The sequence below is a fragment of the Rhinopithecus roxellana genome, chromosome 2 (genome assembly GCF_007565055.1).
Source record: "Rhinopithecus roxellana isolate Shanxi Qingling chromosome 2, ASM756505v1, whole genome shotgun sequence".
NCBI lineage: Eukaryota > Metazoa > Chordata > Mammalia > Primates > Cercopithecidae > Rhinopithecus > Rhinopithecus roxellana.
The window spans coordinates 120,788,602-120,806,333 of NC_044550.1; the positions used below are offsets into that span (position 1 = coordinate 120,788,602).

Consider the following 17,732-nt stretch of genomic DNA (forward strand, 5'->3'; position numbering starts at 1 on the left):
CAAAAGCCCTGGCCCATAGGTTTCTTGAAACCTAGGTTTATACATACACACACAAATACACATGTGTGCCCACATATACACATGGAGAGGGTACATTTGCAAATAGCAATGTGAACTTAAATTAACAAATTATGTATGCTCAGTTGAGGTTTTCCTATAACCATCAATTTTATCAGGAAGAACTCCCAAGTTTTAAACCCAATCTCTGTATAACATAATTGTACAGTTTAATAGAATCTGTATGAAAGAAAAACATGAATGAAAATTCCCTAAAAATGCTGAACCCTATTTATACCCCTAATATTGGTGAAATTAAGAGTTAGTAGCAGTTATAAGATTGATATCAGTATCACTCAATAGAGTGGTTGAAGAATGGCTTGTTTAGCCTCTTGGATACACCTTTAATTCATGTTAGTTACATTACACAAAGAAACTGATGAGAGAAGATGGATGGGTTAGTCTAAGTTACGACTAATGAGTACATAGACTTTTTTTTGCAGCTAATACTTATTAACTGCTCAGTGCAATAGGGTGAAAAGAATTTGCATTATCTTCATAGTTGTGACAGGCTTTATTAGGTAGGAGTTTGGCTAGTCTGTTTAGAAAAATACTTTGGTATTTGAAGGTGAAATCCCAGGACTGTGAGACATAAATGATAAGGAAACCAAAGGAGATAAACTGTTTTGTGAGATTTAAGAGATTTAGGTGTGAGAAAGCAAAATGTTGGAGTAGTAAAAAACTTTAAAGAACAGCCATATTGATATTTAATTTTAAAATTTTTGCTGTGCAATAATAGTACATTTTCTGTATTTACTCAAAGCCTGATACACACCAAGCATGCCTGTATGCATACACACACACACACACACACACACACACACACACACACACACAAGCCTTGGGTAAATGTTTTATTTCTATACTTGGAATACTGGGAAGGGGCTGAATTCCTTATCCTGACAGCATTATTGGAACAGTATTCTACAAATTGAAGCAATTCAAAGCCAGAAATTACATAAGCCCTTTGAGAATCCTCAGCAATCTCGGGGAGGGCATTGGACTCCCACAAATAATGGATTGCAGGTTCAGGCTACTCTTACCTAGATCTAAAGAGGCAGCGCTACTTTGGCTAGTATTATGTTAGAATCCTAGATGACAGGCACTGTGCTAAGCACCTTACATACAGTATTAGTTTCCTCTTGCTGCTGTAACAAGCTACCACAAATGTAGTGGCTTAAAACGACACAAATTTATTCACTTACAGTTCTGGAGATCAGAAGTCTTAAAATCAAGGTGTTAGCAGGGCTGTGTTCCTCCTGGAGACTCCAAGGGAGAACTTATTTCTCTGCCTTTTTCTGCTTCTAGGGGACATTTGCATTCCTTGACTTATGGACCCGTCCTCCATCTTTAAAGTACATCTCACTCTCCTGCTTTCCTTTCATAAGGACCCTTGTGATTACACTGGCCCCACTAAGATATTCCAGGATAATCGACTTTTTTTTTTTTTTTTTTTTTTTTTTTTTTTTTAGACAGAGTCTTGCTCTGTTATCCAGGCTGGAATGCAGTGGCACAATCTCTGCTCACGGCATCCTCCCTCTCCCAGCTTCAAGAGATTCTCCTGGTTCAGGCTCCCCAGTAGTTGGGATTATAGGCAAGCATCACCACACTCGGTAATTTTTTTTTTTTTTTTTGGTAGTTTTAGTAGAGACAGGGTTTCATCATGTTGGCCAGGCTGGTCTCGAACTCCTGACCTCAAATGATCCACCCACCTTGGCCTCCCAGAGTGCTGGGATTACAGGCGTGAGCTACCGCATCCTGTGGACTTTATCTTTTTTTTTTTTATTTTCCTTTTTTTTTTTTTGACACAGAGTCGCTCTCTCTTACCCAGGCTGGAGTGCAGTGGCATGATCTCAGCTCACTGCAACTTCTGCCTCCCAGGTTCAAGCTATTCTCCTGCCTCAGCATCCTGAGTAGCTAGGACTACAGACACCCGCCACCACACCCAGCTAATTTTTGTATCTTTAGTAGAGATGGGGTTTCACCATGTTGGCCAGACTGGGCTTAACCTCCTGGTCTCTCACCTCAGTCTCCCAAAGTGCTAGGATTACAGGCATGAGCCACTGTGCTCAGCCAGAGACCTTATCTTGGTTACATCTACAAAGCCCCTTTTGCCATGAGAAATAGCATATTTACAGGTCCAGAGAATTAGGATATGGACATCTTTGGAGGAGAAAGCGTTATTTTACCACATGTGCATTATTTATTGTTTATAATAGCCTTATTATGTTGAAGCTTTTTCCACTCCAATATCAATGATAAGAAAATTAACATCTCACGGGATTAGTAAATTTTTCCAAGTTTATATAGTCTATAGTAATGCTGAGATTAAAACCCAGATATACTAGATTCAAGGGTTAAGGTCTTTCCAGTTATTGTAGTTAGGCCAGATGAATCTAAGCAGAGATGTGCTTCAGTAAAATTTCTTCCATGAGCAGTAAAACAAAGTACAAATATTAAAAGTTGACCTTACCATACTTTTAGTATTTATTGTTATCAATAATTTATGACATTCATTACCCAATCCATATTGAGTATAAAATGATATATGACTAACCAGGAATGTAAGCATTGGCTACAGCAATTAAAAACATCCAGCTACATATTCATGCTGTCATATATATATATATACTGTAATACTGTAAGGTCTCAAGAGAGAAGATGGGGCCACTGTCTACTAGTTTTATATAATAGGTAAGGTGTGCTTATTTCTCATTTGGAACTACTACTTTTGACATTTTTTTAGAAATCCAGATCTCTTACATCAGATAAATATTTCCATTATTAAGAAAGCCTAAATATCACTCATGATTGCAATGCAAGACAGTTTAGTTCTACACTTATTTGGTTGGTGGCAACTTGGACACAATGTGCCTTAAACTAGGTTTATGATAATTCATGAACTCAGGTATGATGCAGGTGGAATGTGGTATGGAATAGGAAGGAAAATAGAGTTATTATATGCGTGTACAAGTTCAATGCTTGATACATAGTAAGCACTCGATTAACAGTAGCTGCTATCATTTTCAGTCAGTATGCTTCCAAAGAAATAAAAAATACATATAACGTTGCTATTACAAATACATTGTAAAATTAACACATGGCCATATTAAAACATCTGGAAAATACAGAAAATTACAGATAAGAGAAAAAAATGACCCATACTGTCATTACCACATTTATTATTAATTTCTTTTCTTCTTAAAGTTGAAGTTATATTGTATGTAACAATTTCATTTGCTGCTTTGGTCAACCTATAGGTAAGAACTTTCCTAAGTCTTAGGTATGCTCCATGGACATAATTTTAAAAGATACTATACTCCATGACTTACTTAACAATTCAGCCACTGGGAGATATCCTTAAATGTTATTTAGGATGCTTTAAAAAAATCACACTGAGTAAATAGTGTTCTCATGGCTATTCTTATTTTTTGATTCCATGTTTCTGCTTTCTTTCCCTCCTCTCTTTTGCAGACTTAGTGCTGAATGCTAATGACACTCTTCTCAGTGCAATCCCAGGCAGTCATTTTCAGGTAATTAGCTACACACCAAATGTTGCATAAATGGGCCCATTATTATTCACTTCTGTTGGGGCAGGGTGATTCATGAACCACTTTATAAATATGAAAATCAGTCCATAAATCAGAGTAGGGGATTGAGGGTGGGCAAAATTTTTTTAAAGGATTAATAAGGAATAGGACAGTAGTAATTAACAGGCTCTTGTCCAAGTTCCAGTATCAGTGTTAGTCATGTTTTACCATGAATGTCTGGCTGAGTTCAAGACATACTATTTTTCCTAAATTGTATCATTATACACATATGTCTATGAAGTATAAGAGTATGCATTTAATTTCTACCATATTTAATACTTTCTATTAACCAATAAGCTGAAATATGTATTAGGGAGCAGAAATAAAATGAGGCTTCCCCCTCAAATTAAAGTATCTATATTCTTATCATCTTGATTATTAGAAATTTCTGTAGTGGACAAATTGTAAGGAGTTAAAAGAACAGCAATCGTTTCTTGGTCTTTTGGCTAAGATGAAGTGTGGTATCTTTTCTTATCAATTTAAAACAATAGCTAGCTCTAAGCCCTCAGAAACGACCTAGATATTAAAGTAAAAGTAGAAGCCAAAGAAAATGTTTACCTGGAATGGAATGCCATGACTTGGAATCAGCAAGTGCAGGATAATTAAACAATGACTCAGACAGAAGTAAGAGCTAGAGCAAATACATGAATCTCTTTCACAATTACTACTTTTTTTGGTTTATTTGCAAACCTATTCTATTGCTTTGCCACATGATTCTCTTTCCTAGAACAAAGAGCTGATACATTTACTGAAAGGTAATCAGTCATTTTGAAGTGGTATTCCTCAAGGAGTAAACTAAGATTCAAGAGTGATGGAGCATTAAGATACTATGTTGTTTGAGAACAATGGCTATATGCTGACAAAAAACAAACAAAACCAAAACCAAACAGGACAGAAGTATAAATTGTGCAAAATTCCCAGCTCCCTAAGGGGATAAAAGCAGGCCCAGGACATTTCTTTTCTATTTAAATAAGCAATAAAGAAAACAAATAACTTGAAATTAGTGGAGAAACACTACTTCTAGAACAATGATTAGCACTGTAGTATGTCTTTTCATTTTTCCCCTATGTATGAGGACTTTTTGCATAATTGTAATCATACTTAGGATTCTGTTTCTTTCCCATTGAATCTTAATATCAGATACGTTTTCCTCATCGGCATCAGGATTGTAATTTTTTCTTTTTTTTTTTGTTTGTGAATCTTTTATTTTTCTTTTTTTTTTATTATACTTTAAGTTCTAAGGTACATGTGCATAACGTGCAGGTTTGTTACATATGTATACTTATGCCATGTTGGTGTGCTGCACCCATCAACTCGTCAGCACCCATCAATTCATCATTTATATCATGTATAACTCCCCAATGCAATCCCTCCCTCCTCCCCCCTCCCCATGATAGGCCCCAGTGTGTGATGTTCCCCTTCCCGAGTCCAAGTGATCTCATTGTTCAGTTCCCAGTACACAAAGATTAATTCAAGATGGATTAGAGACTTAAATGTTAGACCTAATACCATAAAAACCCTAGAAGAAAATCTAGGTAGTACCATTCAGGACATAGGCATGGGCAAGGACTTCATGTCTAAAACACCAAAAGCAACGGCAACAAAAGCCAAAATTGACAAATGAGATCTAATTAAACTAAAGAGCTTTTGCACAGCAAAAGAAACTACCATCAGAGTGAACAGGCAACCTACAGAATGGGAAAAAATTTGTGCAACCTACTCATCTGACAAAGGGCTAATATCCAGAATATACAAAGAACTCAAACAAATTTACAAGAAGAAAACAAACAACCCCATCAAAAAGTGGGGAAAGGATATGAACAGACATTTCTCAAAAGAAGACATTCATACAGCCAACAGACACATGAAAAAATGCTCATCATCACTCGCCATCAGAGAAATGCAAATCAAAACCACAATGAGATACCATCTCACACCAGTTAGAATGGCAATCATTAAGAAGTCAGGAAACAACAGGTGCTGGAGAGGATGTGGAGAAATAGGAACACTTTTACACTGTTGGTGGGCTTGTAAACTAGTTCAACCATTATGGAAAACAGTATGGCAATTCCTCAAGAATCTAGAACTAGATGTACCATATGACCCAGCCATCCCACTACTGGGTATATACCCAAAGGACTATAAATTATTCTACTACAAAGACACATGCACACGTATGTTTATTGCGGCACTATTCACAATAGCAAAGACTTGGAATCAACCCAAATATCCATCTGTGACAGACTGGATTAAGAAAATGTGGCACATATACACCATGGAATACTATGCAGCCATAAAAAAGGATGAGTTTGTGTCCTTTGTAGGGACATGGATGCAGCTGGAAACCATCATTCTTAGCAAACTATCACAAGAAGAGAAAACCAAACAGGATTGTAATTTTTTCAATGGGAAACAGTATACTTTAAGTTGAACATTTAGGTGGCTTTCAATTTCATCAGTTTAAAATGAAGCTAAAACGTTTTCATGAATGTATTATTTTTCCACATTTTGGATTATTTTTCTAGCTAGTATCTAATAAATAGGATTATTATACCCAAAGATACAAAAATGTATACATCAAAAATGCTTTCTTCAAGGATTGTACTAAATTATAGTGCAATATATTATTAATTTTCTTCACTGGTTCTCAATTGGATATTATAATATTTTTGTTCATTAAATAGATGAAAAATGGTACTTTTGTGATTTTAATTTTTTAATTACTAACAGGATGAAGTGTTTCTAATATAATTGTTTACAAGCTGCATTTGAAACTATTCTTTCTCTAGATACCAAAATTATTAGTGATATATCAATATATCAACTTATGACTAAAAGAATATCAGTAATAATATTAATTATCAGGCAGGAATAAAGAGTATCCCAATATAGATTAATTTTGCTGTTGTCTTATTCAGTTATGTAGATGAATAAATTTGTGTTCCTGAATTTAATATCTTGGTTGACATATATTTTTATGGTTTATTGTTAAACTTTTTTGGAAGAAGATGTAAGTTATAGAAATAAAAAATTAAAATAAGGCCTGTGTTGCTTTTCAGAGTTCACAATGAACACCATTAAAATAAAGCTAATTGAGAGGTGATCATATATTCTAAAAGACAAAAATAGGAAAGGGATTTTGTATATTTTCAAGTTAATAATTAAGCACTCCAGATATCATGCTAACAATAAAACATGATTTCTGTCTCTGTGCTTTTGTGAGCATAAATCCATAAAAATGGCCATATTTAAAAGCTACAAAACAAAGTTAGTTTTATTTTGTATTCATTTTTATAGGTCCAGTGTTAAATAGGTAAATTCTGGAGGAGTCAGTGTATCAACAAAACACTATTTTTTAAAAATAAGAAATACTATATATTTCCATAACAAAGAAATTATAAATTAATATAATGAGAGATCATTTTCTAGCTCTCTGAGATTGGCCAAGATTGTCTGGTGACATTGGATTCTTGTGTCCCTTTGGGAAAATTAGGAGTTATACTCTTGGTGAGAAAATAAATGGATACATCCACCATGGTAAATATTTTGACAACATCTGGATTCAGTGATTACCTCTAGACTCAGTCACTATATTTCCAGTTCCTGACTCACTGCACACGAGGAAACATAAGTAGAGGTGTTCCTCAAGCACTCCTTGTAAAAGCAAAATGAGTAAACATCAAAATGGTCCAGCAAAGCTAAATGGATACACACCTCTAGTGTATATACAGTGGATTACTTTACAGCAGTTAAAATGAATAAAATAGGTCTACCTGTATGAACATGGGTATGTCTTACATAGTGTTGTGTGGAAAACAAACAAACAAATGAAACAAGAAGAGATGCCTACCAAAACTATATTTATTTAAAATTTTATAAGAATGAAACATTAGCATATATGCCTTAGGGAATCACATATGTGTAGCAAATTTTAAAAAATGTACACATTTAAAGGATACCCAATAATTTTAGAATAGTGGTTATCTCTGGGGAGGGAGAGGGAGAGGAATGAAAAAAGATAGGATGGGATGAAGGTGGTACTGGAATAATCTAAAATTCCTTCTCCCATCATTGGTTCCTTCCTTCCTTTTTTCCTCCCTCCTTTCCTTCCTATTTTCCACCCTCCTTTCTCCTCTCCCCTTCTCCTATCTCTACCTTGCATCTCCCATCTCTACTTCACACCTTCTACCTTCTATCTTCTATCTCTATCTCACCCTGCACCTTGTTTCCACTGTTCCTCTCCCTCCCACCCCAAATCCTCCCCTTCCTCCTATCCCACCCCTCCCCTTCCCATCCCTCTTTTCTCTTTCCTCCCCTTCCCTTCTTTATTTTTGTTTTTTTTTTTTTTCTTGTCAATTGTGTTATTTATTTTATTTTATTTTATTTCACTTTAAGTTCTGGGCTACATGTGCAGAATGTGCAGGTTTGTTACATCCCGTCTTTTGTCCATCTTTCCATCGTTCTTTCTTTAAAGGAAGCTGAAGCAAATAGGGCAACATGTTATATTTTTAACCTCTCCGTTACTTTCCAATTTGATATCCTTAGACAAACAGATAAATCCTCAAATGAAGATCCTTTTGTAGTACATGAGCATGATGATTTAATTTCCACACACAGGTGTAAGATACGCCTCTCTCAAACCTTGTTATGAGGTCAGCACATTACCCTTCTGATATTTTAAAAAAGAAAAATATCCCAAAATAACTCCACTTACACTCTTACACTCTTATTTTAAATGTTGCTTTGAACTGGGCATAGCCACCTTCCTGTCCCCAGTTCGAGTTACAACAGGAAAAGTAAAGGAACACAAAGATTATCTCTCCATCACATTGACTCTACACCTAATTGGTATTTAATACTGGGTGATGATTATGATCTTTCAAAATGCGTTCCTTCAATGAAGAAATTCATCAACTTACATGGATCTTGGCATTTGAAACTGACATATATTTCTCCACATTTCTCATTATTGCAATTACACGTTTATTTATTTGATTACTTGTTTCTCATGTGACTCCCACCTGAATAGATGGGAAGTACCCCATAGGAAATGATCTCATAATGATCCATGTACTAGGGCTCAGTGTCTGATACAGAATTGATGTGTAAAGTAATGAAATTAATATGAAAATTAAGGAAACACTGAAATCGTTACTTTTCTAAAGAAGAAAGAAGACAACCAGTGTGATGTCTTCATTAAAAAATTATGCCACTGTTGCTTGGAAAATATATTCATGGTAAAGATCCATTTTCTTTATCCTGACTAAATTCTCATTAAAAATCATTTTGAGTCCATTGGTTAAATAAACAACCACAGATCATTGTCAGTTGAACGATTTCCAGGGCCAAGAAACTACTAAAAGTATGCTTAAATTAGGCTAGATATTTTAGGACCTCCTAATTGTTAAATTGTACACACCCTGTGGCTTGAGGGAGAGGCAGCTAAAACACTGGTATACACATTGAATAGTCTAAGCATAAACATGGGTTAAGGTCCTACTTCTTCTCTTACTATTAGGAATACAAATAGATTAGGGCCTCAAAGTACAAAATGTTGGTTTCTTTTCAAGAAACAAAATGATTGTCCTTGCCAAAAGAATAAATGAATGAGGCTTTCAGTGATTAATCTGTGTCTGAGTTTCCTCCCACGTTAAGTGAGTGAACCAGTGGCTGGACTTTTCTATGAGAAAAGCAAGTATTTACATGGTACAACAGGATTTCTGTTTTTAACCATTAAAACATCATTTTTTGATTAGTGTCATTGGAATGCTAACTTCATGAACAATTAAAAATTAATATTTTCTGGCAGATTTTAGTAGCTCCATACATAAAATCCAGGGGAAGATAAATGAAGTCATATGGTTCTGATTCACTCCTAGTGTTACAAACCATTGTTAATTTGATCACAATCCAATTTGCATTTCAAATATCATCTAAATTTGATTAATTTCCATTTGTAACATTGTAAACTGGAAAAATATGTCAAAAGCAATTTGTTTAGAAAACAATCAGAGAAAAGAGACAGTCTATGAAATGAAAGAATGTACAAATCAAACATCTGACACGGGGTTAATATCCAAAATATCTAAGGAACTCATACAAATCAATAGTAAGAAAACAAGTAACCCAGTTAAAAGATGGGCAAAGGATTTGAATGGATACTTTTCAAAAGGAGACAAATAACGAACATGTATATGAAAAAAATGTTCAATATCACTAATTATTAGAGGTGCAAATTAAAATCAAAATATTACCTCACATCCTTTAGAATGGTTATTATTGAAAAGATGAAAGATAAATGTTGGTGAGTTGTGGGGAAAAGAGAAGCCTAGCACACTGTTGGTGAGAATGTAAATTAGTACAGCCATTATGGAACCAGTATGGAAGTTCCTCAAAAAATTAAAAATAGAGCTACCGTATGATCCTGCAATCCCACTACTGGGTATATAGTCAAAGGAAACAAAATCAGTCTGTTGAAGAGATATCTGCATTCCCATGTTCATTGCAAGGATATGGAATCAACTAAGTGTCCATTAACAGTTGAATGGATAAAGAAAAAGTGATGTACAGATACACAATGAAATACTATTCAGTTTTAAAAAAGAAGGAAGTCTTGTCATTTACAATAACATAGATAAACCTAGAAGACATTATGCTAAGTGAAATAAGCCAGGCCCAGAATGGCAAATGCCACATGATTTCACTCATATGTGGAATCTAACAAGTTAAAGTCATAGAAGTAGAGAATAGAATGCTGGTTACTAGGGACTGAGTGGGGATGGGGGATTAGAGAGATAATCAGTCACTCTAGTTAATAATAATGTATTCTCGAAAATTGCTAAAAGAGTAGATTTTAAAAAAATGATATGTGGGGTAATGCATATGTGAATTAGAACAATTTAGCCATTCCACAATGTATAGATATGTCAAAATAGCATGTTGTACATAATAAATATATACAGTTTTTATTTGTCAGTTAAAAATAAATGATAAAAAGGTAACTTTAAATAAATCTGATCTTATATTTGTACCTTTAAGATAGAGTAAAAAATGAAGGAAATAAAGCAATGTTTAGAGAAGCATTAAAACTGAAACATACATGGACATATAGGAAGATATTTCAAAAATAGTTTGTCACAAGAAGTAGCATGATGTTATTTCCTATATAGGTTTCATATATTTTTGATTAGCATCATTAGAATTATATATATATATATATATATATATAGAGAGAGAGAGAGAGAGAGAGAGCACCTTCAACATTCACCTTAAACATTTAAAGTGTAATTTAAACTATTACATTGTTCTTTATTAAAGATTAACAATGCAAATTTATTCATGTTTATTTCAATTTGTGTGCAAATACATCATTTATACTGCAAGAAGGCTGTGGCTTCTAAAATTCAATTTCAAATTAATTACAAAATTCACAGAGGTTCTGTGGTTTTTTTTTTCAGAGTAGTCAAACTTTTTAAATTAAGTTTTAGTAACTAGAATTTCAGAGTAAATAAATGTGCATTTCTTCTGATCTTCCCTTTCCTACCACCACCTCTCAAACTAAAAACAACAAAACAAACTTCTAAATACATTGTATTCATAAAGAACATGTGAGCACATAGCACATACATTGTTAAAGTTAAAAAATGTACTTTTTTTTTTTTTCGTGTGAATAAGAAATTTATTTGAAGAAAGCGTAGGAGAGCTAAGAAGGAGCTCCTTGTACTGCTTCTTACTCTCAGAGGAATTTCATATCCTTCTGCCTAAAGCTGCTTCATAAAGACTTTCTTTCAAGTAACTGAAGGTCGTTTTGTCTGCCAGTGCATTCAAGTTTAAAAGTAACATTTATCATGAATTCCCTTTTATATGTATGCATAGGTACTAACACCACAGGTACTGTTCTTTTTTTTTTTATACTTTAAGTTCTAGGGTACATGTGCACAACATGCAGGTTTGTTATATATGTATACATGTGCCATGTTGGTGTGCTGCACCCATCAACTCATCATTTACATTAGGTATATCTCCTAATGCTATCCTTTCCTGCCCCTCCAACAATAGAACCATGTGTGTGATGGTCCCCTTCCTGTGTCCAAGTGACCTCATTGTTCAATTCCCACCTATGAGTGAGAACATGCAGTGTTTGGTTTTCTGTTCTTGCGATAGTTTGCTGAGAATGATGGTTTCCAGCTACATCCATGTCCCTACAAAGGACATGAACTCATCCTTTTTTATGGCTGCATAGTATTCCATGGTGTATATGTGCCACATTTTCTTAATCCAGTCTGTCATTGATGGACATTTGGGTTGGTTCCAAGTCTTTGTTATTGTGAATAGTGCCGCAATAAACATACGTGTGCATGTGTCTTTATAGCATCATGACTTATAATCCTTTGGGTATATCCCCAGTAATGGGATGGCTGGGTCAAATGGTATTTCTAGTTCTAGATCCTTGAGGAATTGCCACACTGTTTTCCACAATGGTTGAACTAGTTTACAGTCCCACCAATAGTGTAAAAGTGCTCCTATTTCTCCAAATCCTCTCCAGCACCTGTTGTTTCCTGATTTTTTAATGATTGCCATTCTAACTGGTGTGAGATGGTATCTCATTGTGGTTTTGATTTGCATTTCTTTGATGGCCAGTGATGATGAGTGTTTTTTCATGTATCTGTTGGTTGTATACATGTCTTCTTTTGAGAAGTGTCTGTTCGTATCCTTTGCCCACTTTTTGATGGGGTTGTTTTTTTCTTGTAAATTTGATTGAGTTCTTTATAGGTTCTGGATATTAGCCCTTTGTCAGATGAGTAGATTGCAAAAATTTTCCCCATTCTGTAGGTTGCCTGTTCACTCTGATGGTAGTTTCTTTTGCTGTGCAGAAGCTCTTCAGTTTAATTAGATCCCATTTGTCAATTTTGGCTTTTGTTGCCATTGCTTTTGGTGTTTTAGACATGAAGTCCTTGCCCATGCCTATGTCCTGAATGGTATTACCTAGGTTTTTTTCTAGGGTTTTTATGGTATTAGGTCTAACATTTAAGTCTCTAATCCATCTTGAATTAATTTTCGTATAAGGAGTAAGGAAAGGATCCAGTTTCAGCTTTCTACTTACGGCTAGTCAATTTTCCCAGCACCATTTATTAAATAAGGAATCCTTTCCCCATTTCTTATTTTTGTCAGGTTTGTCAAAGATCAGATGTCTGTAGATGTGTAGTATTATTTCTGAGGGCTCTGTTCTGTTCCATTGGTCTATATCTCTGTTTTGGTACCAGTACCATGCTGTTTTGGTTACTGTAGCCTTGTAGTATAGTTTGAAGTCAGGTAGCATGATGCCTCTAGCTTTGTTCATTTGGCTTAGGATTGTCTTGGCAATGCAGGGTCTTTTTTGGTTCCAGTATGAACTTTAAAGTGATTTTTTCCAATTCTGTGAAGAAAGTCATCTGTAGCTTAATGGGGATGGCATTGAATCTATAAATTACCTTGGGTAGTATGGCCATTTTCACAATATTGGTTCTTCCTATCCATGAGCATGGTATGTTCTTCCATTTGTTAGTGTCCTCTTTGATTTCACTGAGCAGTGGTTTGCAGTTCTCCTTGAAGAGGTCCTTTACATCCCTTGTAAGTTGGATTCCTAGGTATTACAAGGGAAATGATACATAGAACTTTGCCTAGGTTACATTAAACATAATTAATTTCTGTGATCATTACACTTCAGAATAACAAAAGTCACGATAACCATTTTCAGGTTTATGGAAAGCTGAAATTGGAACCTGAATGTTCCAATTAACTCCAGTAATTAATCAATCTGAATGAGAGGCTCTTTTGGTACCTTGCCTATTTAAATGAATAAACAAATTGTGAAGTCCTATTATACAAGAACTGGATAAATTAGAGCTACATTTTAGTAGAGATCATTATTCTACTGAGTAAATTCAAAATCTTGTACCCAGAAAATCTTATTTTTAAACCTAATTGTTAATTAAGAGAATATTTTACAATAAACACATAGACCCTAATTTTGAATATCCTTATGCATCATAATTGAATTTAAAAACATGACTCACAGCAAAGGATTCTTGAATTTTGTATATTTAAAAATATTTAAATGCAGTTTATTAAGTTAATATTTGTGAATCTTATATTAATTATTAGTAGTCTTACAGTAAATGATATATTCAGAAATATGCAGAACTTGCAATACCACTTATGAAAATAGGTTTTTCTAATAAAAGTAAGTAAAAATAACATTCCTCTCTTGAGTCATTTCCTAAAATTTCACATTCAAATTTTCTATAAATAAGTTGCTCCATTTAAATGCTACATTTAATACAGCAACTAGAAATAGGAAAATGGAAGAAACAGTACTAAGCACTTTGCATATATTATCTTTTTAAATCCTCACAGTGTCTCCCCTGTACATTGGGAATTGTTGGATCAAAAGAGAAATCTTAGTATATCAGAGGAGGGAAACATATGAGCATGAATTTTTTGCTATGTTTAATCTTGATCTGTGGCAGAGTACAGATCTGAATGTATAAGCACTCTACATTTCTTTATATTTATAATTCAGAAAGGGCTTTACCTTTCGTTCTACAGGGAAAAAAAAATTGTGAAAGATTTTGTAATGAACCGAAAAGATGACCAGATGTCTAGTAGACAAAATTGTCTCACCTTCACTGTCTATGAATTATTTTGGAACTGTCTACATTATTTAAAAATGATAGAAATGTAACAAATTCCTACCTGTAGAATTGCAATTGCAATTGATTATTACCCTGTGGATATTGGCCAATTTTGCCAATTTGCATATATTTGTAAATTCTTTTCAGTATGCTATGTTTTTTCAGTATACTACGTCTTTTCAGCGTATCTGGTCCTTGGATTCTCCTTTGAATGAGATGTAGCATCTTACTAAATCTCTCATTAATTAATGGGTTAATTGAAATCTCTTTTTTTTTTTTTTCTTTTTTGAGACATGGGCTAACTCAGTTGACCAGTCTGGAGTGCAGTGGTGTGATCATGGCTCACTACAGCCTCAACTTCCTGGGCTCAAGTGATCCCCTGACCTTTAGTCTCCCAAGTAGCTGGGACTACAGGCACGCACCACCATGTCTGCCTAATTTTTTATTGTAGAGATGGGAGTCTCAGTATGTTGTCCAGGCTGGTCTTGAATTACTGGGTTCAAGCAATCTCCCTCCCTGAACCAAAGTGTTGGAATTACAGGTGTGAGCCACCATGTCCAACCTCATTAAAATCTTTAATCCATGTTTGTTTTATAGTTTTACATGAATTTATCTTTTTAAACTGATTGCCCATGAACTGTTTTGGAGGTAATCCACTATAATATGCAATAGATTTATTTAACAGAGCCAGGTAAAATGTGTTGCCAGAATAGTGTATCTTATTAGGAGACTTAAGCTTGGTACGTCTTTTTGGTTCCCAGAAATGAAACCCAAGAGGCAACAGAACCTAATTTTGCTGACTGAATTTCTCTATTTTTCTTCCCTCTACTGATTTTTGTTTCCGGTTTGCTTATAGCCACTAGCTTATTCTCCATTGGTGACAGCAATGACTGGGAATTTGGTTTCATGATCTGATCATCTAGTGATTTATACAAATGGCTAACAGGTTATAGAGACGTGAGTTCTATACTCTTTGGGTGACAGGTAACAGAGAGATTGGTTTGTTTACATATACATACATATATATACACATACGTATGTGTATATATATGTGTGTGTATATATATGTATATGTATATCCTCTTTGTCCATTTTGAGCTTAAATCAATTAAGAATCTTGTACTCAATGGAATGGAAAGCTGTTTGATATTTGGACCATGAGTTTTTGGGTTTCGATGTTTACTATCAACCTGTGGCAAAAGTGTTGATCTGAATTTATAAGCACACTAAATGACTTTGTCCCTGTATCAAAATATCTCATGTACGCCATAAATATATACACCTACTATGTACCCACAAATATTAAAAATAAAAAATTTAAAAAGGTCTTTACCTCTCATTGTATGAGAGCATTGACAAATTACATTATAAAGACTCAATATAAAGGGGCTGTGTCTTGATTGATTTAGATAAATAAGTGCTAATATAAATAAAATATGCTAACATTAATACTACATAGTATTCAAGATTATGAAAAATATAAATTTGTGTTTAAGTAAACTGGACCATTATTCTGACAAACTTTATGTCAATAGTAATTATGTTTTGTGATATGTCAGCTTGAAGATAATTTTTACAATGTCCCGTTTAAAGCCTAGGACTGATATTGAACTTATTTAATGAATAATCATTGGATACTTAGATAATTTCTAAGTAAGGTAGAATACTTAAACATTCATTACTAAGCATGCTTTTATATTTATGTACATTTGCTTCCTTTTTATGCTGTGGAGTGGTTGTAGCTTTGGGGCATGTTAATGAGTGTACTTATTTTAATCACTTTAAAAATATGTTAAAAGAATATGTATGGTCATATAAATTTGTGTTATATGTTTTCATAAGTTCTGCTAGTCAGCTGAAATACTTATGTATAATGGACAATTTTCAGTATTACACTCCCTAGTTTTCTTTGTGAAATACAAGTTCATTACTTTGGTTAAAAGTTATAATTAATAGGACGGAGACTATTTTAGAAGCAATAGAAACAAAGAAATACAACTTATGTGTGTGTCTTTATTATTCCAGAAATAAAAAAGGTTTATCCTAAAGCCGTGGTTCTTAAAATTTTGATCTTGGATTCATTTATACTCTTTTTTTTTTTTTGAGACGGAGTCTTGCTGGAGTGCAGTGGCGCAATCTCCGCTCACTGCAAGCTCCACCTCCTGGGTTCACGCCATTCTCCTGCCTCAGCCTCCTGAGTATCTGGGATTACAGGTGCCCGCCACCACGCCCAGCTAATTTTTTTGTATTTTTAGTAGAGAGGGGGTTTCACTGTGTGAGCCGAGATGGTCTCGATCTCCTGACCTTGTCATCCGCCCTCCTCCGCCTCCCAAAGTGTTGGGATTACCGGTGTGAGCCATCGCGCCTGGCCCATTTATACTCTTAAATGACTATAAAACTGGCACCCATGACCCTATCTTAACTAAATGTTCAAATCTTTGATAAGTTTTTGATTTTTCCATTTCTAAATCAGTTTATATCTATATCTATATATATATATATTTTGCATTTAAAACTATTTTTTTTATTTTCCCAGAATGCTCCTGAAAATCTCAAAGTAATTTTGTAAGGATTGCATGTAAGAAGTTTTAAAGTAAGAAAATGTGTTTAGGACCAGACACAATGGCTCATGCCTGTAATCCCAGCACTTAGGGAGGCTGAGGTGGGTGAATCACCAGCGGTCAGGAGTTTGAGACCAGCCTGAGTAACATGGAGAAACCCCTATCTCTATAAAAGTACAAAATTAGCCAGGCGTGGTGGCACATGCCTGTAATCCCAGCTACTTGGGAGGCTGAGGCTGGAGAATCACTTGAACCTGGGAGGCGGAGGTTGTGGTGAGCTGAGATCACACCATTGCACTCCAGCCTGGGTGACAAGAGCGAAATTCCATCTCAAAAAACAAACAAACCAAGAAAAACAACAACAACAACAACAAAAACTATGTACTCAACTCTGCCCCCAAATTTGTATAAGTAAAATACTATTAATAAAAATATTGCAGAGTGTTCATGCTATGATTTAAATGTTTGTCCCCTCCAAAACTCATGCTGAAATTTAATTGCTATTGTAACAATATTAAAAGGTTGGACTATTAAGAGGTGATTTGGCCATGAGGGATCCACCCTCAAGAATTGATGAATAATATTATCATGAGAGTGGGCTCATTATAAAAGAGGGATTTCAGCACCCTCCCTCCCTCTCTCTCTTCCTCTGTCTCTTACCCATTCTTGTCCTTTCACCTTTACCCATAGAATGACATAGCAAGAAGGCCCTTGCCAGATGCCAGGCCCTCCTCAGTCTTGGATTTTGCAGCCTCTAGTGCCATGAGTCAATAAATTTCTGTTCACAATAAATTACCCAGTCTGTGATAGTCTCTTATAGCAGCCCCAAAGCAAATTAAGACAGGAGGTTT

General features: G+C 34.7%; 1 protein-coding gene and 1 non-coding gene across 2 annotated transcripts in view; one reads left to right on the top strand and one right to left on the bottom strand.

Moving 5' to 3' along the window:
* The window catches only part of LOC115892687 (gamma-aminobutyric acid receptor subunit beta-1-like), a 159,646-nt gene that overhangs the window by 9,765 nt on the left and 132,149 nt on the right, over positions 1 to 17,732 (bottom strand). The gene's annotated exons all lie outside the window — the stretch shown is intronic.
* LOC115896282 lies at positions 8,219 to 8,322 on the top strand. Its single transcript, XR_004056184.1, has one exon. It is a non-coding gene; the product is annotated as a small nucleolar RNA U13 (small nucleolar RNA).